The 25,723-nt window shown below is 39.8% G+C and overlaps 1 protein-coding gene and 1 long non-coding RNA gene across 3 annotated transcripts in view; one reads left to right on the forward strand and one right to left on the reverse strand.

Moving 5' to 3' along the window:
- Positions 1-25,723, reverse strand: part of LOC309364312 — a 768,778-nt gene that overhangs the window by 727,406 nt on the left and 15,649 nt on the right. The gene's annotated exons all lie outside the window — the stretch shown is intronic.
- Positions 16,128-25,723, forward strand: part of SLC6A1 (solute carrier family 6 member 1) — a 78,657-nt gene continuing 69,061 nt past the window's right edge. The window contains exon 1 of one of the 2 annotated variants that reach the window (XM_081901205.1): positions 16,128-16,580. The gene's annotated coding sequence lies outside the window, so the exon portion shown is untranslated. Of the gene's footprint in view, positions 16,581-22,129; positions 22,151-25,723 lie in introns of those variants that run through there. The other variant, XM_081901206.1, reaches the window with a different exon arrangement.

A 25,723-nucleotide genomic window follows, 5' to 3' on the forward strand; every position in this document is an offset into this window, starting at 1 on the left:
ATGATATATCCTTACTCTAACAATGAGAGATAGCTTGTATTTGTTAATTTGCACATTGTTTCATGCAACCTTCAATAAATATCACAAAGGCTACCTATACAGAGAATTTGATAGCATGCATTTTAACTAAATGTACACATTAGTTTTAAAGGTGCATCATTAACTATGATACATAGGTATCAGTGAACAGTCTTAATCTACATGAATTAGTAGGTTTCTGCACAGGGAGCCTACAGATGGGTTTGGGTTCTTATGGTTTCTAGATTTAATGATTTGGGGCTCCACCACCACCACCTCTTCATTGGATGAAGAGATTACATTTCCCTCTATTTATGACATTTGAAATCTGTGCATAACCACACATTTAATACAGCATTTAATATAGCATGGATAAATGCACTGAAATAACCAACAGTTGTGAATTCACAACATTGTTTCCTTCGCTCTGTGAAGTGTCTGGGCTTTTTCAAAAGTTATTTTGTGGCCAGGTAAGTGCTTATCCACCTACACTCTGACTGTTTTATCAGGGTTTCTGCAAGTCCCCTATAGATTTATTTAAGGAATTTATACCTCACAGTCAGACCTCACACAGCTGTTCATATAATGAACAATGAACATTAGGAAAAATGGAATGATCAAATGGAAAAGACAACTGTTTCTTTATAAGAAGCTGGTTTTCCTTGCAGCAGCTCCCTGCCGCCCAAATTTATTGAATGCTCTCCCCAGGGGGACACACCAGGTACCAACCTTGTCCCTGGCACAGCAATAGACAAGGACGTTTTTGTTTTCCTGGCCATTTGGGCAGTAACTGTGATATGGTATTGCATTGTTAAATCTTTTTAAATTGGTTTATATGATCTTATCACTAATTTTGGTCCAGGCCTTTTAAAAAAATAAATCAGAGTGATATATAAATTTAATAAACCTAATCGTATCTGGACACCATGCTAAGATCAAAGTGAAACTAATGTTTCTTCTTTTCACTCCAATATAACACCTTGCATAGTTCCCACCTATAGTGGCTGTGGAATTTGTACAGCTAACACAACAGCCAGTTCCTAGGGTAACAGGTAGGAACTAGAGAAAATGAGAGAAGAGGAGATGGCCAGGAATGAGAATATTTGTGAGTTCGATGAAAAAGAACTCTGACTATTTCTGACCTTGCATTTGGAGAGAACATAAATAAGATACAAATAAGAGAAATGGGATGAGGAATGGCAAAGACTGCACTCAGTAAATTAATGCCAACAAGACATGCTTTTCTTCTGTTGCCATTAATTTTCTCATATGGCTTTTTAAAACTAACAGTACTCTCTGTTTTTAGATATGCTATTCCGATTTCCACCTTTTTTGTTCACTTATACCAAGCATGAGCATGGATGGACACCCGTTTGTAACAATCGATTTTTGAGCAGTTGTTTGCAAACAGGAGCCCAAATCTGATGTGTAGTGAACTCTGCACCATGTTGTGATGAGATTGTACATGACTGACTCAGCCTGTGCTAGCAAGGGTGGAAGTTATGAGTAAAATTCATGGTGGTCAAGGGTTCAATGGGCTCTGCACAGTACACCATACACATTTAAAGGAAATCCCTAGGGATAAAAATTTATAACTCACGTGGTGAAATAAATATAACTGGATGCATGCTAAGAAATAAGTTTAGGAATCTAAGTACAAGGACGAGCATTCAGTGATATGGTATTTGAATTGTAACTTTGTGCAAATAAGAACACAAATCAGTGAAGCACCATTGCAAGCAGAACTATAGAGCCAAGGATGGTAGGGACCCACTTCGTCAAGTGCAAAACAGAGTATAGGAGAAATGTTACCAGAACAAAAGGTTGTGTTTCTTTCCTCCCACTAACCATGCCTAACTTCAAAGAGCATGCAAGGCCATTTGGCAGCAGGAGTTTTTCAAAAAGTGCCAACTCTCAGCAACCTCACATTTGCTAGAAGTGTTCCAACACTAGGGAAACAGCATCCCACCAATAAAAACAACAACATCCCAATCATCTCTCCTTCAGGAACCAATCCAAAGCTCACTAAGGACATTGGGAACAAACAGGTTGACATCACTGTGAAATCATCTCTTCATTACTTTATTGCTTCAAGCACAGCACTACTCCATTGCAAAACCTCTCTGCAGAAAACAACAAGCAGCTTTTCATTACAAATGGAATGTATCTCAGTTCTTTTCTTAAATAGTGAACTCAAGTATCTGGCAATGAGAACCCAGAAGTGCTGGATCAAACTATTCAGTCTTAGTGGTTTTTATTTCTGTAAGTTTCAGGATGTGTGTGAAAATGCACCCCAGATATTGGATTAAACTTCTGGAGGAAAACCTGCAACAATCAAGAAATGTCCTTACCTTTACAGATGACATGCCAAAGGTCTGTCTTTCTTTTCTTTTCTTTTCTTTTCTTTTCTTTTCTTTTCTTTTCTTTTCTTTACAAACAAACATAACCTTCCCACTGTTTCATGCAGTGGCTTGGCTGCTTTCTGCAACGCTCTTAAGGTGTAATGCTCCAATGAGAGCAACACTACAACAGGATGTTGTATTCTTGAGAGAGAAGTATGGCCAATGGTGCATTCGCAGGTGCAATTCTGGAGAAAAGATGGCTGGTCCCATTGGCCAGTTTTTCATGAAGTGACCTCATTCCTGTGCATTCTGTCCCAGGAACCACTTTTGGGCCGTTGATCTGCTGCCCAAGGAATAGGTGTACAGGTGTAGTGCAGGTGGCACTGTGGTCTAAACCACTGAGCCTCTTGGGCTTCCTGATCAGGTCAGCGGTTTGAATCCCCACAACGGCGTGAGCTCCCATTGCTCTGTCCCAGTTCCTGCCAACCTAGCAGTCTGAAAGAATACCAGTGCAAGTAGATAAATAGGTACTGCTGTGGAGGGAAGGTAATCAGCATTTCCATGTGCTCTGGTTTCCGTCACGGTGTTCTGTTGCACTAGAAGTGGTTTAGTCAATCTGGCCACATGACATGGAAAGTTGTCTGTGGACAAACACCAGCTCCCTCGGCCTGAAAGCGAGTTGAGCGCTGCAACCCCATAGTCACCTTTGAATGGACCTCCGGAGATCTGTTGTTTTATTGCTGACCTCTGCCTCACCTGAGCAGTGACACTGATTTGTAAAACATGAAAATGTGTGTTTTCAAAATAGATGGCTAACATAAATCCTTTTCACCATTCATGGTCAAGAATTTTGTCCAGACATAAATGTTGTCTGCTTATTTTCATTTTAAAAATAATTCAGTGAAGATTTACCAAAAAACACACAAAACCCTGCATTTCTCTTTTCCCAATGTTGTTGTTGTTTAGTCATTTAGTCGTGTCCGACTCTTTGTGACCCCATGGACCAGAGCACGCCAGGCACTCCTGTCTTCCACTCCCTCCCGCAGTTTGGTCAAACTCATGTTGGTAGCTTCGAGAACACTGTCCTACCATCTCGTCCTCTGTCGTCCCCTTCTCCTTGTGCCCTCAATCTTTCCCAACATGGGGGTCTTTCCAGGGAGTCTTCTCTTCTCATGAGGTGGCAAAAGTATTGGAGCCTCAGCTTCAGGATCTGTCCTTCCAGGGATCATTCAGGATTCTATTCATATTTTTCACAAGTGTCTATATAATGTTCTTTTGGTAATTTTTGCTATATTCTGGATTTGGGGTTGAGTCCCTTTGCTGCAGTTTGATCCTTGGAGGCTTCCATAAGTGGGACAGTGAGAAATACCCTGTTCGGTGAACTGTGTTTTCAATAATCCAGGACTTGTATTATGCCTTATTTTGCTCATTGCTTAGGTCATATTATAGCTCATTCAGAGAAGCTTGCTGTAATGAAGGCAGGAAACATTCTTAGGGAAGCATCTGAATGAGGAAAACATTATTTTGATATAGCAGGCGCTGAGAAGTGCATGTATTTACAATAACAATATTTCACAAAACCACTGTGAGGCAATCTTCTAAGATAAATTATAGCTGCCAGAGACATAACTTTCAGATATGACCTTTGTGTTATTAGAATATCTTGAGGGCTATAACAGCAGGTGACTATTCATGCTTCATAATACTGGCCACAAATACAGCACAATCTCTTTTCCTTATTATATTACATCACTTTGAAACAAAATCATAGAATAATAGAACTGTAGAGTTGGATGGGATGCACAGGGCCATCTATTCCAACCCCCTGCGATGCAGGAAATGCAACTAAAGCATCCATCACAGGTGGCCATCCAACCTCTGCTTAAAAACCTCCAAGGAAGGAGAGTCCATAACCTCCTGAGAGAGTTCATTCCACTGTTGAACAGCTGTTACTGTCAGAAACTTCTTCCTGATGTGCAGTCAGAATCTCATTTCCCCCACCTTAAGTTAAGTATGACACATTTTTACATCACTTTGTGACTTTTTAAAAAAATTAAAGGTCTTCATGAAAATCTACCAGCATGCACTATGCATTTGTCCTAATATAACCTTTCTGTATGCAATTTCCTCTAATATAATGAATTTTCACAAATATATGTAATTTTCTACATGTTGTTGTTGTTGTTGTTGTTTAGTCGTGTCCGACTCTTCGTGACCCCCATGGACCAGAGCATGCCAGGCACTCCTGTCTTCCACTGCCTCCCGCAGTTTGGTCAAACTCATGCTGGTAGCTTTGAGAACACTATCATATTCCCCCATATATGCACATTTTGGAAGAGTTGTGGGGGGAACAGCTAGGGGAAACTCATCTCACTCTCGTAATGCTAAATAATACTTATTTAGCTAAATTCTACTTTGTGTCTGGATGCAACCAGTGGGAAGGAGGAGTCACCTAAAGCAAAAAAGCAGGAAATAATTTACCACAGATGACTAGAAAATATGGAGTGTCCATGCTAAACAGCAACAGATGGAACACATATGCTTTAGTTAATGAAATCTACCAGCTAAAGAGCAAATAATGATCTAATACTTCTGTGTTCCATGTTTAGGGGTAAACACATCCCTAAAACATCCATTTGAACTCTCCTGCACGCTTAAACTTTCAAGCAAAATTGCCAAAAACTTTCTCTAAAAGAGAGATTAAGCAAATTGTGCACCAAGAGAAGTATTTGTGCATTTTTAGATGTCACCCTAGATATCTTCAGGATATGAGGACAAATAGAAACCCCTGCCTCAACTAAAAAGGGCCAATGATTCGTTGAATACACGTAATTCTTTCATGTAAATGGCCACTATTGTTAATTTGGATATGAAAAACTGAGAGCAGGCATTTTGAAACTTTAGCTGCTGTTGATGTGCAACTAAGGCTGATTTCACTCCCATAATTCTTGCTGAAATGCTCCAAACAGTACAAAAGCTTCCATATGAGCTGTTTATTGGCCATTCGTCCTGGTTTCTTTTCACACAATATCTGCTGTTTATTGAACATAATTGATATGTTTGTTTACACCAAGCGTTTTGTCATGCTAAATTTTGTAGTATATTTTGCTATCACTTTTATTACTGCAAAAAGACCAGGGTTGGGCAGGAGGCTGTTTTTCAGAAGTTTGGTAAGTGGGGAGCACATGCCTTTTAACTGTACAAGCTAAATTTACTGCTTTCTGTTAGAATTCCATCCATAAAATAGTGACAGTGGGGAAGCAATCTAAGCAGAAGACCCAAGATAATTAATAATGCTGAATTGGTGCCTGGTTCTCTTTGTATGCCACATAAATAAAGGAGGGTAGGATAGACATGTAATAAATAATTAAATCACTACTGTAGTAGAGGGCATATTCTTAAAATTCTACTACAGGCCAGGAAGGTTGTTGTTACAGTTTCACTGCAGTCTGTTCCGCAATCGCCCCCCATCAACCCCCCTCCCCCAGTCTAAAACTTTGAGTACTTCACTTTTTACTCTCTCCCTCTGTGTGCAGCCTAGCTGAATTAGGATATCACAGCTGGAGACCTTTCTCTTCCAAAGTGCTACAATATGCAGTCTAAAGGAAATTATAGGGTAAGAAGTCCCAGCTGATTTCCCCCCTCTTCCTTCTGCTAGCTTTCACAAGAAGGAACACCACTGGAAGCCAGTGAAATTTAAAATAGACTGCAACTTTTCCTTCTTTGGTTTTGCGCTTTGGGGGACAGTTTCTGAAAAATACAATTTGAAGTACGCAGCAGCAAACTCTCTTTCTTCTGCCACCTATGCCACATTGGGAGGTAGGCTGCCAATTGAACTTCCTGCTCCTTTTGAAGCACATCACTGCTACGCTTGTATCAACTCCGTCATTTGCTCCTGCTGTACACAGTGCTGTCTCCTCATGGGAGTGTCAGTGCCAGTGAAGAGAGGTAAAACGAGCTATTGGATCACACCAAAAGTCCTTCAAAATTCCACAGAATTTGTTGAGCAAAGAATATAATTGTTAGAAGAAGTCAGGCAGGTATTAGCAAGATACTTGTATGCAGGAAGAAAAGAGAAGGAAATTCTAGTTTTAAATTACAACATGATAAAACTACTTTAACAAAATATGGGTACATACAGTTTTAAAGCATTTGGGGTGCAATCCTAGACACGCTTACCTGGGAGTAATCCCCATTGAACCCAACGTTACTTATTTCTGACTGGATATACTTAGAAGCGTCCTCTTAATATAGTCTTTTTGCCTTCATCTTCAGCCTAAGCTGAGAAAAAGTTCACATTTTAGGGTTTTCTGACAAAACCTGGTGTGAGCCTCTGGTCCTAATATAACTACATGTTCGGGTTCATTGAACACATTATACCCTATGTCTTATATTGTGCATTTGGTCATAAATTTAGCTAAGCCTTGGCAATGTCGATACAAATCTAAAGAAGTGGGGGTATGTCCTTGTAAAAGCTGGATTTGGTGGCATTTTTATTACTACTTCATTTAAATGATAGACATGCTAACAAGAGCAGAAGCTTCCAAAATAATCGTTGAAGTAAATCATATTTGGCTCTCCTTGCAGTGGAAATAAAGTAGATCTTTGGTTTGTTCAAACTAACTCCTTCTATTCTACTAGTCAGAAAATATTACAGAGGTCCTTTCCACCTGAAATGGTTTCTATCTAATTTATCAGACACTGACAGACACTTGTATGGTTATTAGGTTTAGTAGGGTTGGGAGGGAAAGGGCCTGCAACCAATTCACAGGCAAAAAACTAGTGATGCTCAAAACTGCCCTCCAAACAGGCACAAATTCTGAGTGGTGATTGGACTTTTGTCATCTGACCAAGAGAGTATTGCTCTGACACCCTTGGCAAACTGCTGTAACAACTTTGCAAGGCACTTTAGGGACAAAACCACTCAGATTCGGACAGAGCTGGATGCAGCAATTAGAGAAAGCCCAATAGAGGTGTCTAGGGCACTGTCTGTTCCATCTATACTGGATCAGTTTAGATTATTGTAGCCTGAGGATGTGAACAAGCTGATTGAAGAAGTACAGCCAACCACCTACCCCCTTGACCATTGCCCATCTTGGCTTCTTAGAGTTAGCCATAAAGAGTTGACAGGGTGGGTCCTGGAAATGACCAGTGCTTCATTGTAGGAGAAGGAATACCACCTGTCTTGAAGGAGGTGGCAAGGTGTTCCCTCCTAGAATCATAGAATCATAGAGTTGGAAGAGACCACAAGGGCCATCGAGTCCAACCCCCTGCCAAGCAGGAAACAAAGACACGTTATGAAACTATTGTCCAATGGCAAATATTGCCTTTAGGGGCAAGATACTTGAGAAGGTGGTAACAGTGAAGCTTCAGGGATGCTTGGAAACTAATTACCTGGATCCATTCTAGTCCTGCTTCAGACTTGTCCACGGCACTGTAACTACCTTGGTCACCCCAGTTGAAAACATTTTGGCAAAATGTGACCCTGCTCATTTCTCCTTGATCTCTCAGCAGCTTTCAATACAGTTGACCATAGTATCGTTCTGACATACCGTATTTTTCGCTCTATAGGACGCACTTTTCCTCCTCCAAAAATTAAGGGGAAATGTATGTGCGTCTTATGGAGCGAATGCAGGCTCCTTGGCTTCAGCGATAGCAATGCGAAGCCTCCGAAGCACAGAGGGAGCGCTCCTTCAGGGATAGACTCTCCTGGCTTCAGCAAAAGGAGCCTGAAGCTTCCGGAGCGCAGCGGGAGGTCCTGCGGTGCTCCGGAGGCTTTGGGTTGCTTTCGCTGAAGCCAGGAGAGCAAGACTCTCCTGGCTTCAGCAGAGAGCGAGAGCTGTGCAGCGCCCCTTCAGCGAAGTGGGAGGAGAAATTGGAAGGGTCTCCGTTTCTCCTGCCGCTTCGCTGAAGGGGCGCTGAGCAGAGAGGGGGAGATTTTTTTTCTCTTCTTCTCCCCCTATAAAACAAGGTGCATCCTATGGTTGGGTGCGTCCTATAGAGCGAAAAATACAGTAATTTAGATCTCATATAACCCATGTTTTAAAACAGCTGCACTGGTTGTCAGTTTGTTTTCAGGCTTAATTTAAGGTGCTTAAAGTCATAAATGATCCAGACCCAAATGTTTGAAAGACCACTTCCTTACCTACAGACCCCCATGTGTGTTAAGATCAGCAGAGGGGGCTTTCTTGGTACTTTTGTTGCCCTCAAATGCTTGGATGGTGGCGCTGGCCAGGGAGAGGGCATTATCTGTGGCAGCTGGTAACAATACAGTTTTTGGCATATGTTGGAGACACACATCTTTACCTGGGCCTTTGACAACTGAGATGCATATTTTCAGAACAAATCCCCCCCCCCATTTTTTGTGATTACATTTTTGTAATGATAAGGTTTGCTGTTTTTAAGAAACCTATTTTTAACATTGTATTTTAAATTGTAACCCACCCTGGGACCTTAGAGTGAAGCATGGGTAATAAATTAAAATAACAGTAATAGTAATACTCAGAAGTAAGCCCTAATGCATTCTTCCAAGTATGTAAAGTTAGGGTTGTAGATTACGTGTCTCATAAATATTACAGTATAACCTTATTAAGTATTTCGTTGCTGACCAGGGCAATAAGTATCCAAGCTAAGCTCTTGTCAATTGAGCCCTGTTTTTGCCATTACACCTGCCTAGATTTGCAAGGCACATGAATTGTGCTCAGATCCAGAGCTCTTTCTTTTTCAGATGAAAATACCCTTCTCATCTTGCATCACTTGCTATGAAGGAGTTGCGTAGGTTCCCTTCAAAGCATGGTGCCATACTGAGACTATGGAGTCAGCATAAAATAAATCGACTTTGACACTCAAATAATTTAAATGAAAGGAACTATGTTTCATTGTACTAATTTTCTTATCTAGGCATTTCAGCTGAGCTCTGCGAAGTTTATTACAAATTTTCTCATGCTAGTACAAGACAGACGGAAAGATCATCCTCACCACTTTGCACATTTAGCAAGATTCTGGTAAAATGCACATTTAAAAATAAATATCAGAATTTAAAAAGAGCTCTGCACAGCTGCCTGGGGAAATAAATTGTAGCTCTATTCCTAGAATAATAAGCAGAATTAGTAGAATAAGGCCTGCTATAGATTTATGAACTAATTCTTAATAGTTTTGGTCTTTTAGTACTACAATAAGTTCATGAAATTGTATAATCTGTTTTATTTGTTTTATTATGCTGGACGAATTCTCTTAAATTACTTAGAGCAAAATTATCTACTTCCTGATGTCATCCATTCTTATGATTGCATTCCCCCTCATTTCTGTTGTTGTTGTTGTTGGCATGTGGTCCAAAGGAAAGCAGAGCTATATATTTGGCAACAACTTGGCAACAACTTGGCTGCAGGGGTTGCCAGCAGAAGACCCATGATATGTCATCCCATTGTCTTAGGGACACCACTCCAGATATGTGTAGGGTTTACTCCTCAACCTCCTCAGGCAGGGGGTATGGATTATTCCTTGGGGTTTACTGCTGAAGCTTTCTCATGAATGATAGCATGCGCTATCATTCACCACACCTACACACACATGAAGACAGACAGCTGCATATTCAGACAGCCCTTCCACTAAACTACCAATCAGCAGAAGGAGTAGAGTTCTTCCCCATCACAGCACTTCGATGGGGTGGAAACAAGTAAGGACAGAGAAGACCTCTTCTCACTCTGTGACACTGGCATTGCAAGAAGGTCTTAGGAATCAGGAAGGGACCCTCATTCCTGTTTCCTGAGTTTTAAAACCCTGCAGTGGTGATAGCTCTTTTAAAACACTAAGAAGAGATAGCCAATTTGGACGTTGAATGCATTTTAGACACCCCAAAATGCCTTAAAAGGCTAAAAAAAACCTGCATGGACAAGGAGCAAAAGAAAAGGGGTTTGTTTGGTTTTAAATGAAAGACATTTTTCTATTTTGGAGAGGTGTGTCTTTGAGGCAACCAAAATGACCTATGGTTATGGACTGTGAACCACAGTTTAGCCACCTCTGAACAACCGCAATTCCAGTCTTCCTTCTCAGATGTGAGTCCAATTAAATAACATTATTTTTTGACTTTTTGAAATAAAGTCAAGAATCCCAGTAGAGTGGAGGTTTTTTAAAGTGTATTTCAGTATTAATTGTTTTAATTGTTCAGCCAGTATTGTTTCTAAGAAATTCTGGGATGTAAAATATGAGGGAATGTTATGAATGTACATTTATGCTATAGAAGCTGCTGTAATGATCTCATTAATTTGTTTGTTAATCTCTTATTAAGGCTAAATCCTGACTTGCATACAGCCCATTATGGCTAGACTCCAGTGCCATATTCATTTGGACACTAATCCAAACGTCCATCAGAGTCCTCAATTAGGTCTTCTTTTCTATCTAAAAATATTCAGTGCCTAGTAAAGCCAAAATTCAGCTCCAGCCAGGCTTTACTTTTGCAAAAGTTTCTGCAACTTCTGGTAAAAAGACAGTCATAGCAGCATCAGCCCAGCATCCTCAGAATCACCCTGAAGTCTCACCCTTTGCTTGATGTTACCTTTATAAATTTATTACCAGGAAACATGTAGTGGATACAGAGGATCATTTTACCACATGTGCTATACAACATTTGGCCCCATGTCTGCATGTGAAGCATGGTAATACATCCTTAGCACCTGGCACGAGGAGACAGATTATCAAGTTATCCTGGAGTGTGAGAGACAGTGGATAATGTCATCATACCTACATGGGCTTCCTGCCTAACCCTTATGAAGGAGAACATTGCATTGTGCACCTGAGGGTTTGAAAGGTACTTATTCATTCAATTTACAGTGGTACCTCAGGTTAAGTATTTAATTCGTTCCAGAGGTCTGTTCTTAACCTGAAGCACCACTTCAGCTAATGGGGCCTCCTGCTGCTGCCGTGCTGCCGGAGCACAATTTCTGTTCTCATCCTGAAGCAAAGTTCTTAACCTGAAGCACTATTTCTGGGTTAGCAGAGTCTGTAACCTGAAGCAGATGTAACCTGAAGTGTATGTAACCTGAGGTACCACTGTATACTTCATTTTTTAATCTAGCTGTTGTAAATATATGTCCTATATCATCTATATCTTATACTATTTTCTAAAAATGAAGCTGATGCCAGATCTCAAATACCTTGATGTTTAAGACTAAAGGCAAAATAAATTTAACTCTTCTTACCAGAAAGCCATGGTTCAAAACTTGGCGGAGGAGGGGTTATACAGTAACAAGGAATTTGCACTCTGACATTAATAGAAAAACTAAACATCTCAGTTCAAAAACAAAACTGATTTGCTATAAAGCCTTTTCTTTAAGTATTATAATTTATGTATATTATTACTTCTGAAGTGGCAAGACAAACTTCAATGGTGACCTATATTCATCATTTTTTAATCATAAGGAAATTAATCACAAAATAAATAGTGTCTTATCTCTAGGGATCCCCAAACTTTAAAAAAAAATAATAATTCAGGCCAAATGCTGCCTTTCATTATATTCTACCAAATGTCAAATTAAAAGTTACCCAAAAACACACAAACTAAGTTTTTGCTTCATGTTACTGTGATGCATCAGCGTTTAGGCAGTAGTGTATGAGATAATTCTGGGTTACAGTATGTCCTTCCCTGAATAAAAATGGATACTGCTTAGGAAATGACTGAAAATACTCTTACTGTGGAACTTTATTTATGTGTCAAGAACTATCTGATCACACTGAAAGTTAGGGGAATCATCCTTGCATTCTTCAACAATGCCCTGGTGCCTTGAGGGTAAACCTGCAATCCTATATAGCAGAGGTGGGACATCTTTGGCACTTCAGAGGTTGTTGGACTCGCATCTACCACAGCCAGCATGGCTAATGGTCATGGATGATGGAAGCTGTAGTACAACAACATCTGGAGGGTTTCCAAGTTCTGTTGTGAACCATATATATTCTACATGAATAAAGCTTAATGTTCTGAGTAGACCAATATATGATTGGATTATTAAATGATGCCTACTGTGCTCTGTTTGGGGCTGCCTGTGGAAACTCCAGCTACCCTAGAATGTGGCAGACATATTATTAATAAGATCTGGTCCAATGATATCAGGAAAGATGTTGATTTGATCTTTAAAGGCCTGTAGGACCTCAATTAGTGCCTCATCCCAAATGTGCCCTTTCTCCAAATTGTGAGATTTTCAGATGAAGTGACACTCTCTGGGCACTACTGCCAGCAAAGATAATGAGTAGTGTGTCTTCTATACAATGGTATACATCCTCATGGTTGCATTCCTTTTTAGGAATTGGCCCATATGACCAATTCATAGGGGATATTTTAAAATGTTGTTAGCTGCCACAAAACCTATATTTTTGGCCAGATAATGAGAATAAACAAGCGTCAGGTATGCTGCACACAAGACAATTTCCTACACATATACCTACTCCATGTGGGAAACGTATTTTATTTATTTTGTTTAATACATTTATATACCCTACCTTGCATCCATCATGGAACTCAGGGTGACATATAGGAGCATAAATATAGTGTTGAACTTCTCCCAGTACACTGCAAACATGAAATTGCTCTTGAACGTCATAAAAGTGTGGCAAGCTTTTAAGATCTCCAGAATTTGTCACTAAGCTGACAAGATGTTATTTTAAAAAATGGGGTGAGTGGTAAGAGGAAGAATTAAAAACAACAACAACAACTAGAGCACTGGTCCTGTTAGCTAGGGATGATGGGAGTTGAAGTCCCAAAACATCTGGAGGGCCAAGTTTGCCTATGCCTGAATTAGACTGAAACAGTAGCCATGAGCTCAGTTTGTAGACTCAGTTCCAGGATGGAGATTTCAGGTTAAGATCCTTGCAGGTGCTACAGATAACAGGTTACACACCTAGGACTCTGAGATGAAAGCACAATGACTTACCTACTCCATCAGATGTTCAAACAAGCTAGAAGTATACAACCCATGTTCTTTTTTCCTTACCAACTTAGAACAGCTAGGCTGGTATTATCTCTCTTATATGAACACATGCACCTGCCTGTGAAGGGTCAAGGACAATGCATACACCTCCTCTAGCAACTAGTTATGTCTCATTAGGAAAGCATTAACAATTTTGTGAGCCATTGCATTAATTTTTAGCACCCAAAACACTTTGTGCTTTGTAAATGGCAATGACCTCACAGTACAATCTCAAAAAAAGGGTTGCCGTTCACTAAATGATAGCTCCTCAAAATGGACAGAACATTGTCCATTACTATTTATCAGTCTGGGGGACAACAGAATTTGGGGGGGGGATCATGTATTGTATCACATGCCCTTACCTTCTGAAATCAATGAAATTGGAAATGCAAATATGATGTCTATAATCCATGGTACTATTTTGGCTAGTGGTACAGAACATATTCCTCTGAAATCTCAAATGATGACCAGCACAAATTATGATCATGCTTATAAGGATGATTTAGTATTTACCAAAGTAACCTTCTCAGGGTTAAGTTGGTTACTAATCTTATGACTAATTATCAAAAGCTGTAACACCAAGTCTGTCAACAGTGCTGTCTTCTGATGGACTGTAATGGTGTGGAGTGATAATGCAGGCCAGCTTCATGGATAATCTGTGTCTGTGTTGTTGAGAACTGTGTTAAAAAACTGATTTTGTAGCCAGCAGTACTGAATGCTATGAAAAGCTGGTGTGAATGTAATGACATCAATTGTGCCAACACATATCAAAGCAAGTATTAATATTTGCTTTACACTTAATGCAACAGCTGACTTTTTGCCTCCAGGCCTCCAAAAAGCAGCCTGTTTTTAGATTGTTCACTTGGATATCACATATCTTGAATGTAACAAAAGTGTCAGCCAAAAACGAATTTCTCTGACATATTTCCTTCCTCTTACCTCTTTGGCATAAAAAGGAGTAAAGCTTTAAAATGAACATATGACTATACAACACATGCTCATTCATTTTCTAGTTTGAATGCCAATTTACCATGAGCAGCAGTCACAATTTAGAGGTCCGGTGTTCAAGCAGATAGGTATTCAGTCCATATTTTCAGCAGTGGGAAAAGCACAGGCAGTCAATGTTGGATTTGGGGTACAGCAATTTCTGCACCCAGGAAGTTGCAGGTCTGGGTGGGTGTCACAAGGAAAGGCATCTTAACTGTGTTGAAACTTAAGTGGTTCATGTGCCTGTTAACTCTGCATCTAATGTGCTCCCCTGCTGGTTTAGGAAGCGGTGTACACATGACGTTAACCAAAATCCACATATATTCTATTATGTGTCTATCCTGTCATTTCATATGAAATGCTGCATTTTGATGCATTTCTCCCCAACCTAGTTTCTGAATCAACTGAGAAAAAGAACAAATAAATAAAAGCCATGGGTGGTATCTTTACACTGTTGCTATAATGGAAAAGGAGGGGAGGAGATTATTGCCAATTTGGGGAAAGCCATGCGCTTAAAAGCATGGTATATATGCAGTCGTTTACTTGGAAATAGGTCACAGTGAATTCAGTGGAACTTCCTCAGCTAAGGGTTGCAGCTTTAGACTAAGAGTAAGTTCCACAGTTCTTCTACGCAGGATTTATGTTTTGTTTGAATGATTGGGTTGCAATCTAGGCAGCCCTATCAAACACAGTAGGAAGTAGCTTCTAGTAAACAAGCAGTTATTTCCAAAAAAATGTCATCCTCAGCACTTCACTGCCTAGAAACTGTGCCCAGGGAAGAGATGGGAGTACCAGCCACTACCTCTTCTTCCATGCTATATTTGACCAAGCACAATCAAAAGGACTGGGCAAGAAATGGTTGCAAGGAGAGGCCACCGATGCTTCTGATTGCTCACTTGCCACCTTGTTCGCAGAAGCTCTCTCTGCTCACTTACCCTTTCTCTTTCCACGGCATGGGTGGGAACGACTAGGACCTGAGTGAATGAGCGGGTGGGTAAGCAAAAACTTGCCACCATCTCAACTGGCCTTCTGTCCCCCTCTGGGTGGGAAGGATTTGCTGTGCACAGAGGAAGAGTGCAGGAGGCGACTAAATGCAGCTGCCTTTACTTACTTGTACACCTGTTTTCTCCCTGTGGACAGAGGTGGCATCTCTCTCTCTCTTTCAAGGCCAGAGGTAGGCAACGTCATGCCCTCAGCATCCTTCTTGGGGGCTTCACATTGCTTGGCCACTGTGGGAACAGGATACATGGGCTTTTGATCCAGCAGGGCTCTTCTGATGTTCTTATGTCCTCCAGAGGTTGCTGAATTTCAGCTCCCATGGGATGGCTCAGCTGGTAGAGCATGAGACTCTTAGTCTGAGGGTTGCGGGTTCGAGCCCCACATTGGACCAAAAGATTCCTGCATTGCAGGGATTTGGACTAGATGGTCCTCACAGTCCCTTCCAACTCCATAATTCGATGATTCGATGACCATTGGCCAACAGAAGCTGGAGTCCATGTTAGCCAGGCCCAACCTTCTCTCCAAGCTACCCAGAGAAACAGCAAGAAATCAGCTGATCTCTGCCCACTGCCTCACCTCTTTCTTGGTAGCACTGTGAGGTCAGCTGCCCTAGCTGGAGAGCATGGAGAAATTTTCTGGCCAAAGCATTATGATTATTTTTTTGCGGGCGCAATTGGCGAACCTAATAGGCCTGGCAGTCCCTTCCCTCAGGTTGACTCATGGCCAACCTTCTCTCCCGCCTAAAACACTCCTTGTCATTGGCGTCGCCTGGCTGCACAGGAAGCTGCCTCAGAAAGAGGAGGGGCGGCCGGGGCAGGTCCTCAGCCAAGCGCCGCGTGCCAGACTTTCCACGCCGCCTCCCCGACCAGGGTCAGCAGCACCACCAGCCCCGCTAGCGCCGCCCAGCTCTCTCTCGGCGGCTGGACGCGGCGGGCTCGGCTGCGCCTTAACTTTACCCCGGCGCGGGGCGGGCTTTGGCTACTTTGGCGGGAGAGGCGGAGTGGGGGGTACGGAGCCGCCCGGCGGCAGGTGCGGGTCTCTTCTGGCGGGGGCGGGGCCGCTTCGCCGGGCTCCTCGGAGCGGGCTCGCGAGCGCCTTTGTGTCGTGAGGGGAGAAAGGAAGAAGCCAGAGCCGGGAGACTACAGCGGAGCAGCAGCCACTGAGCAGCGGGCGCCGAGCTTTAAATGAGCATTCACACCGCGCGGGGAGAGCAGCGCGGGCTGGCTCGGACGGAGCGCGTGTGGAGGCAGCGAGCGCGTCCCCTCGGCTCCAGCAGGTAGGTCGGGCGCCAGGAGGAACGCGAGGCTGGGGGAGAAGCAGCAGAAGCAGAAGAAGGGGCAAAGCGGGAGGTTGTCTGAAGCAAGACAGCGAAGAAGAAAAGCTCTTTGGCGGGCAAGGGAGGAGCGGGGAGGCTCCGAAGAGCCAAAGGGAAACGCTGCTAGCGGGACAAGGCGACAGGGAAAGAAGGACACGGAGCGGAAGGGACCGCTATGAGAGTTGCTCGGAGGCTTGGGGAGATGAGGGTCCAGCCTGGGATGCCAGTGGTCAGGGTGGAATGAGAGGAACCAGAGGGGCTGGATCGAGCGCCAAATGGTGATTCTGATCTGGAATCCTCTGTTTAGTGTCCTCTGGACAATGTTTTGGAAAGGGTGGTTCTGCCCTGGTCACTATTTTGCATTGCCCCCTCCCCATCCACACCGTTTCTAATTTTCCACAGAGGGGGTGGAGAATACTAATGATTTGGTTTGCGTTGCTGGTGCGCGTCTTTGGCGCCTCGAAAGGATGGGCAGGTAAACCCAGGCGCGCAGCTGTGGACACTTTCGCCCAAACGGAAGCGAGCGTTTTGCTGCCCACCCATATTTTTGTTTTATCTAGGTCGCCGTCTTTCTACCTGTGGAATCTACCTGTCCTGGACAGATACACTGTGCTGTGCTTTAGTGTGCAAAGACTATCTCAGCAGCTTACAGTTCTGAACTTAAGGCTGTAAACTGAACAAGATGCCACAATTCCACGTTGTGGAAATGTGTGTGGTGAAATAACCATTGGTGTCTAACTGGCACAGTTTGCTACTGTGTACATAGAGCTTTCTGAAACAGCAACAAAACGATGTTTGAGGTTGTGTGTGTGTTTTTTTAAAAAAAGTCTTGCACGAAACATTCACATTTGTATAGTTTGAGCAGATGGGAAAGCCTGGTGAATACAAGAGGCTATAAAATGTGAAGAAGGTGGATAATATGCACGGGTACCCAAGTGTAGGCTGTTAAAGCGTAGTAAGGTTGTTGTAAACCATGTCTGCAATCCTATACACATTGTCCAAATAGTAAGCCCTATGGAACTGAATGGAGCACACTCTGGAGTAGGATCTATGGAATTGTACTATAGATGGAGCCAGCCTTTTCAAAATATAATTGGATCTGGCATAACCCTTCATCAAATACCATTTTGATGACTATGTCTTAAGTTTAAACAAAATTAGATTTTCTTAGCATGCAAAACTCTTTTATTCTTGTGCTTGCCCTAGTATAAAAAATTACCAGACACACTCTGTGACAATATTGTGTTGCCAGCTGTGCCCAAAGATTTGCCTTTTCTCTGTGCTGATTGTTGGCCACTTTGTGTTTGCTTCTCATTTGCACCCTGTCATGTTGCCTTCTGCACAGTGATATCAGCAGTGACACAGAATGCTTGAGATGCTCCTGAAAGCCAAGAGCTTTGGTAATGAAGGTCACTGGGCAGGCATTTACCTAATGTCAGCAGAGTCATTCTTGTTCCCAACTTATCCCTAGAGGCAGAGTTCTTTAAGGTGCTGAACTCCAGCCTAACCTAAATTTACCTGTAGATTACTGAATTGCAGAACTCTCTGGACATAAACATACAAGACCCTCAGCGAAACTGATGTACTGCGTTTCCCCCTTTTCGTATAGGCTGCATTTATTCAATAGTCCCATGCTTAGTTGGGGCTACCTATCTAATTAAATTCAGTGAGAGTTCAGTGAGTAAACATGCAAAGAATTGCAGTGCATTGCAACCAAATAAAGCATTTTAAAAAACATTTAGCTTGAAACCTTTCTGTTCTGTTGAAGCAGCCAGTCTGGGCAGATAAAAGCAACATTAATAAGATGGCAGCGTCAACTGGAACCACTAAATTTATATTCGAATGAGTTGATAAATGCATTTTAATGAACCTAGTCAATAAATCATTATAAACATCTGGCAATGATTCAGACAGCTCCACATTATTTCTGTTTGAATTTGGGACAGAAGAATGAGATAAGAAGTCAATGAAAATGTAATTACCAGTGGCATTAATATTTTTCTTAAATGGAATGTCAGGAATGTTAAAACGTTTTATGCGTTGATTCAGAAATTATCAGTGAAACAATAATGGATGTTGCATTGCATTTGTAAATGGAGTGGTGTGTGTTTCTTTCATTCAGTGGAATATCTTCATTATTTTTCCCCATTGATGTTGCCAGTCTTCCAAAATAAATGGAAATTTCAAATAGAATTGAATAAAAACAGTCAAATTTAAAATTTACATTAACAACCTTTGCTTTTATGTAATGTCTAATTGAAATAAGCAACTAATTTCAGTTTCAACAGTGAAAGGACAGTGGAACTTGCTTCTCAGTAGACATGTATAGGATTGTATTGCCAATAGGTGAAGCATCACATATATTACCAACGTAACAAATGTCATAGGGAGTACAGAGACCTTTATTCCAATCTTTTCTGATAATTTTTCATTAAAGCAGTCCATGTCATCTTCACCAATGAAGGCTTAACTAGGATGATGTGAAAATTAAAAATAACTTTTTCAAAGAATTGAGATGTTTCAAACCAACATGGTTGAAGTTTGATGCAGAATTAGAATTCTGAATGATAAAATAAATATATAAAGCATTTATAAACCAGTTCATATTGTAGTTAAGAAGCTATAATTTCTGTTCACTTTACATATTTGCTCTGCTGCAGTGAAATTTATTTAAACATCCTCATAAGATGCAAGCAAACTTTAAAGGAAACCAGGTCAGGAATAGATTGCGGGCATACAATCTATGCAATTTATGTCCAGAAATAGCTACTAGATACAATATGACAAACTTCTTTTCCATGCACAGATCAGTTTTCTTTAGGGAAATATATCTTTAAATTTTGCTGTTGCAAGAGTCAATTGCAATATGGTTTGGGACCATTTTATATGAGAGTATATAGCTGTCTAGAGACCAATATTGATCTAGCCAGAGTTGAGCACTTTTGAATTCCACTTATTTCAGTGGCAGAGAATTAGGAAGGCATACTTTTAATTAATGGATCTTAAAACTGCTTAACTGTAGATTGATCGTGCTAATAGCTCATTAATTTTATAAGGCTTATTTCCAGTACAGAGCTCATATGTGAGTGAAAATATGATCCTGAGCACAGATTGGTGCTTAAATAATACTGACTTCTGGATTCAAGCATACTGTTGATGGGATTACAACCAAAACAGTTTAGAAGATTAGTTTTCGGCAAATAAATCTATTGCTGTTTTTATCATAGACAGCAAAGTAACTTGCCTTTGGATTGAAATGACATACAAAACAAATCTGCAACTGCATAATAAACTTCAATGAGATATTCACTGAAAATTTTGAATAAGACCATGGTATGTCTTCAAAGACCAGAAAAAGACAAAAGATCTGAAAGAAATCTTTACCATAAAGTTAGTAAGAACAGAACCTTTTCCCCTGGCTTTCTTTTATTCTTATTGGGTGGCTTCTGATAGCTAGAGGCAATGAATTACTAATCTTAAAGCAGATGATGTCATCACATTCTTCCACTTGATTGATCATCAAAATAGGACAATAATGGGTTCTGAAGTATATGCCCCATCCCCTTAAAATTACTCATTCCTTGCAGGGACTGCCTGTCCTGTAGTGCTAAATTTCAAGTAAAAAAGTCAACCTAATATGTAAATAAATGTGTACATTCATACATTTAAGAATAAAAGACACAATGGGATTTAAACGGACAGAAAACTGCATGATCGTCCCCCTATGTGTGTGTGCGTGTGTGCGTGCTGTAGATATGGCTTTCAGAGAATGAATTTTAAGCTCTAATTGAAAGAGGTATGAATGCATTGGGCATTCTCGTTACATTTTGAACCTATTTTTCAATAAATTATTTTAAACTGGTAGTTTTCACAAATGGTAAGCAATTCACTCTTGATCTTGTTAGCGCACCTAGGCTAACAGGAGATGACTTATTCTCTTATTGACAAAGCTAAATTTGTTTACAAAAATGATATATAGTCTTCAGAAAGGTTGAATGGTGAGCTGAATTAACATCCAATTACAATTATAAATAATATAAAATTACAAGAGATGTTACATCAGTTGTCTATTATGACATCTATAATTTCAAAAATAATGCTAATAATATTTCAGGCTGTGGCCTTAACCCATTTTGCTTACTTGGGTGTAGATTTCAGTAAAAACTAGTGCCGGGTGATAATAACATTTTAGGTGTTATATTATGGGAGAATTAAAATGGGCCTTATTTTACAGATACAATATTAATTTGCAGAGCTTACAATGCATGGTAGCTGTTGATCTGATCCTTCCATATTGAAACAGTATCAGCAAATGTGGGATTATTCTGGAATGGAAAGAGAAAGGAAGGAGACTCAAAGTACGTAAGAGAGAAAATTTAAAGGCTCATTACAAAATTAAATTGTGGCGGTAGACTCTATTCTGGCCTGTCTATGAAATGCCTGGGACTGATTTGGCTTTTGCAATTCTCCATTTGAACGTTCCTGTTTTAATTTAAATTTTCATACTTTGTGAGCATTCTATTGTACAGCAAAACAGAAGATTATCAGGGGTTCATTTACCAAAATAAGCATAATGAGTAGACAATGATTGTAATGTAAATATTACCTTTTGAACTCAAGGAGGGTATATGAGAAGGAGGGGTCTATGAGAGAGAGAATGATGAGGAGGGTGTACTATAGACTCCTCCCACAGGCAATGGTCACAGTGACCAATAAATAGGTTTTTACTAAAGTAATACACATGGGCCTCTTTTCAGTTCAGTCATTTTTAGCAGAGATCATTGAAACACATGACGTCTCCAATGATCACTTGATGTTGTATGCACAAAGATAGCAGATTAGATGCAAGTTAAAGACATCTTAAATTGGAACTGACACACTATAAACAACTAGTACAGACATGTTCTTAGGCTCTGCTCTCGATGCTCTCTGCAACATCACCTCAGTTCACTTCACTGGAACTTGTGTTGAAGAGGGCTATGCATTTACACTGAAACAGGATGACAACCTAGCACCCAGATTCAAAGCACTATGCATTGCACAAAGCAATTCTGAAATATGAACCTATTTTTGTACGACATTTTCCTTTGAGTCGAATTGGTAGCAAAAGGTCATTGTATTTCAGAACAGAATGATAAGCCAATAGCTTCACAGTATTTTTTGTGATACGTCTTCCAGATAGATAACTATTTTAAAATAGATCTGCATTTAAATCATTTTATGTCTCAGCAGACCTTGTTTGTTTAGAGGAATCCTTTAAAATCATAGAAAAGCAAAATACATTTTTTCAAGCTATTTTAGGAATGAAAATTATTCAGTTATGAACATTAATAATATTAGAGGATTAAAATGGTTTGAAGGTGTGATCATTAAAGCTTGTGAATATTTTTGTATGGTAAATTGGTTAAGAGTTTTTAGATTTTGTTTGGTTCATTCAAGATGATTAGATACACAAAACTCAGATGGCATAAAACTGGTACAAGCACCATTTGCAGAAAGGAGGATTAGTGTTCACATCCAATAAGATCAAGGTTAGGGTCAATATTTTGCATTCTTTAAATCTGATAAATGGCATGGTTTGTTGATGCAACATTTTAATTGAAGCCAATAATTTGAACCCTGTGGAGATTTACAGAAGAGATAGTCAGCTGAACTGAGAGCGTTGTCTCTTGTAATGTTAGTAGGTTCCTCAATCTGTAATTGCTATAATCTAGGAGAATTTGACATGCATGCTTAACAAGCAATGGGTAATAGTGATACATGCTTGATACATGCTTCACCCTATACACGTAAACACTTACAAGCTGCACATAGTAAATTCTTAATATAGTAATATTAAAGCCCCTCTGGAGCTCACCATATATACTCTAAAACATAATTCTTCATGGAAAAAATCTCTTAAATATTGAGTTAGTATTTAATTGAAATGCTCATTTAATATTTTTTCCTTGGAGGTTTTTTTTTGTTCAGTTATTGAATTTAATAAGCGGTATAATTTTCTGGCTCTTGTATGCATAATGCATTATGAAAATGCAAGTTGAAGGCAAAATGTGAATTTGAGTTCTGGGCCTTCTGGTGAATTTTAGGCAAGCACCAATGATATTGCTATAGTTAGTTATTCCTCAGTCACATAGGCATATCTGGTTGAATTTTAGAATCTCTAGTATGGTGAGAGTAATTCTGAGCCTGATTAATAAGCATTAACTCAGTTGTGGCTTCTTGACTGCTTGAAGAATGACAATGAAAAAGTCATTATTGTGACAGAATTCATTTTGGAAAGACAAGGTCAGTTGTAGCCATGATTTAAGAAGCCAAAAGATGAGGTAATAATATCTTGTGGCACTGTAGTGATCTAATGAGGGGAGACAAGACACACTGCTATTATATTATATAAACCTTTCAATATTCTAAGGAAGGCATACATGCAAAACTCGCTACAACTTTTTTAGCCAAAAGAATACAACCTGTATCAGTAGATACGGGGGGGGGGGGGGAGAGGGAATGTATGCTTCTGCCATACAATTACGAAAGCAAGAGATAAAACGAATCTAATTTCAGGCTAGTTGAGTAGGCTGAATGTCAAAATACAACTAAAATAAGTTAATAGGTCACCTAACATCTAGGGAAATGCTTATTATATCAGAATTCATTGCATCGGGTAAAAAAATCCAAGCTATTTATGATCTATTGCTTTTCTGTTGATTGAATTTAAATGAAAACTTGCAGTTTCAAAGTGTTAGGTGTTTTTAAAGTCTTGATAAATCAAATAAGCTTTTATTTCATTGGAAATCAGAAGCAAAACTATACAATGGCTACATGAGTAAAGTTGTATCCAGAGCCAGGAATGCCTTGAGTTACTATAGTAAATTTCAGCTCCATACTATTAACTAATGTCATGTTAATTTCCTTTTTAAATATATGTATGTCAAACATAAGGTTAATTAAAGTTAATGGAGTTTTAATACTTACTTTTATGGGCCAGTAATTTAACATGAATGCAAATATATTTATAAGTAGACTGGAGGGGTCTATATACTGCAACAAACCATGGGGACCAAGAGCTGTCAGAAGCTACTCTGCGGAGTAATGGCATCAGGTTGAGGGTATTTTGGAAATACTAAATTTAAGGATAAACTATAGACATTCATTTTTATGCCACATGCTTGATTATACTATAATCTTATAATCTCTTCATGGGGAGCATGTTCTGTTGAACTTAATTGTATTACTTTGGAGTGAAAAACTGAAGTACGTATACTTTAATGTCCTTCCCACTGAAATCAGTTGGATATTGTAAAATAACATTTTTCTTTATTGAGGTATGGTCTTTCCTCTTGATACTTTTTGATTTTAATTACCAGCTTTTGATATGAAGAGAAGTGCTGTTGTTCAATATGCACCAACACTGTTGAGAACAGATATAGTGCATTATTTCCTCGGTCAACTCTACTGGCAGTATCTGTTGAGAGAAATATTTTTTGTTTTCCTTAGCAATTTAAGATGCTGAAAAGGCCTCCATTCATATGTAGAATGAACATGTAACACTATATACCTTTGTCGCTTTTATTGACAAATGCATTTTTCAGCTTTGCAGTTGAATTTTACTTTCACTAACAGTTTCATAATTTTAGTTCAAAGTAAGTTTTCTTAATGTATTTTCAACTGTAAAAATAGAAAAACTAAAAAATAGAGAAAATAAAACTCAAAAGGACTTGAAATTCATTCTTATAGAAATTCAAACATGCCATTTATACCTCTGTTCTCTTTATATTTAATTTTTATAATAAAAGGGATAAATGTATAAAAGTGTTTTATAATATGTGCATTTATATGTAATATAATATTTTAAAGAGGGGAAAAAACATGAGTTTTCCCTTTAAAGTGGCCAGTATGTTTTTGCTCTGGCAATGCTTATATCTTCTTCGTAGTCTTTTCAAATGAAAATGTAGCAGGATTGGTGCATCTGTTCCATGTTTTTTCAGTTGATAATAAAGTGAAGTTGCTAGTTTGTGAAATCACAGAAGTCTATTGCAATTTTAATGCTGAAATATAAGAACTGATTGAGGAGCATATTTTAAAGCAGTCACAAGTATGCAGTGACTTCCTTGCTAGTCCATCATTTTTTCAATTATAATACACCAACTCAATTTTCTTTCGATACAACTTGCAAACAAGCATGTAATGAGTAGATATGGTTGTTTTTATTACCAGAATAGTCTCCATTTGATTGAATGCTATTTTGCCACCAGTTTACTTTATCGTCTTTCCTTGCTCATCAAGTGAGGCTGAGAATAAAATGTTGTTACTCAGAACATTGGGATTTTGATGGGTTTATATAGCAAAGGGACATCCTTTAACATTTCTGCTTCTCCTGAGTTCTTTAAGTCATTTTGAGATATTTTTGGGTGACACCATATTCTTCTGGATCCACTACTCTCACGTGAGGCAGAGATGGCACCAGTAGTACAGAGTGCTTTCCAGCAGTTGGTGGCCCAACTACAACCCTATCTGGACTGGGGTAACTTGGCTACTCTAACCTATGCTCTGGAAACCTCAGTACTGAACTATGGCAATGCACTTTACCCAGCTGCCTTTGAAAACAGGTTGGGAACTTTAATTAATGCGGAAAGCAGCTGCCCAGCTGTTTACAGATTTGAGACAAATAGATCACCAATTCTGTTCCCGTTACACAGGCTGCCCCAGTTCTTCTGAGCCCCATTCAAAGTCCTGGTCTTGATAGCTCAGGACCCCAGTATCTTATGGGATGCCTCTTCCAATATGAATCTACCCAGATCCTTAGATTGGCATTTGAGACTCTGCTGCTCCTCTGAATAAGGCTTGGAGGGTGATGACAAGGGAGAGGGTCTTTTCCATTGTGGTCCTCTCTGTGAAATGCTCTGCACAGCTTGGGCTGCCTACTACCTTCCCAGGCTTTTGAAAGACAAGAGTGGAGTTTGTATCATTGTTAGTGTGTTGTGAAAGTTTCCTATTGCTGTTATGGGGACGATGTGTGCTTTTTTAATGTTGTATATGGTATAATATATTTATGTCTATCTTTTTACATGTAAATTGCTTGGAGACTTTTAGGTAACAAGTAACTATTA

Source organism: Podarcis melisellensis (genome assembly GCF_964234715.1).
Source record: "Podarcis melisellensis genome assembly, chromosome: 2".
Classification (NCBI taxonomy): domain Eukaryota; kingdom Metazoa; phylum Chordata; class Lepidosauria; order Squamata; family Lacertidae; genus Podarcis; species Podarcis melisellensis.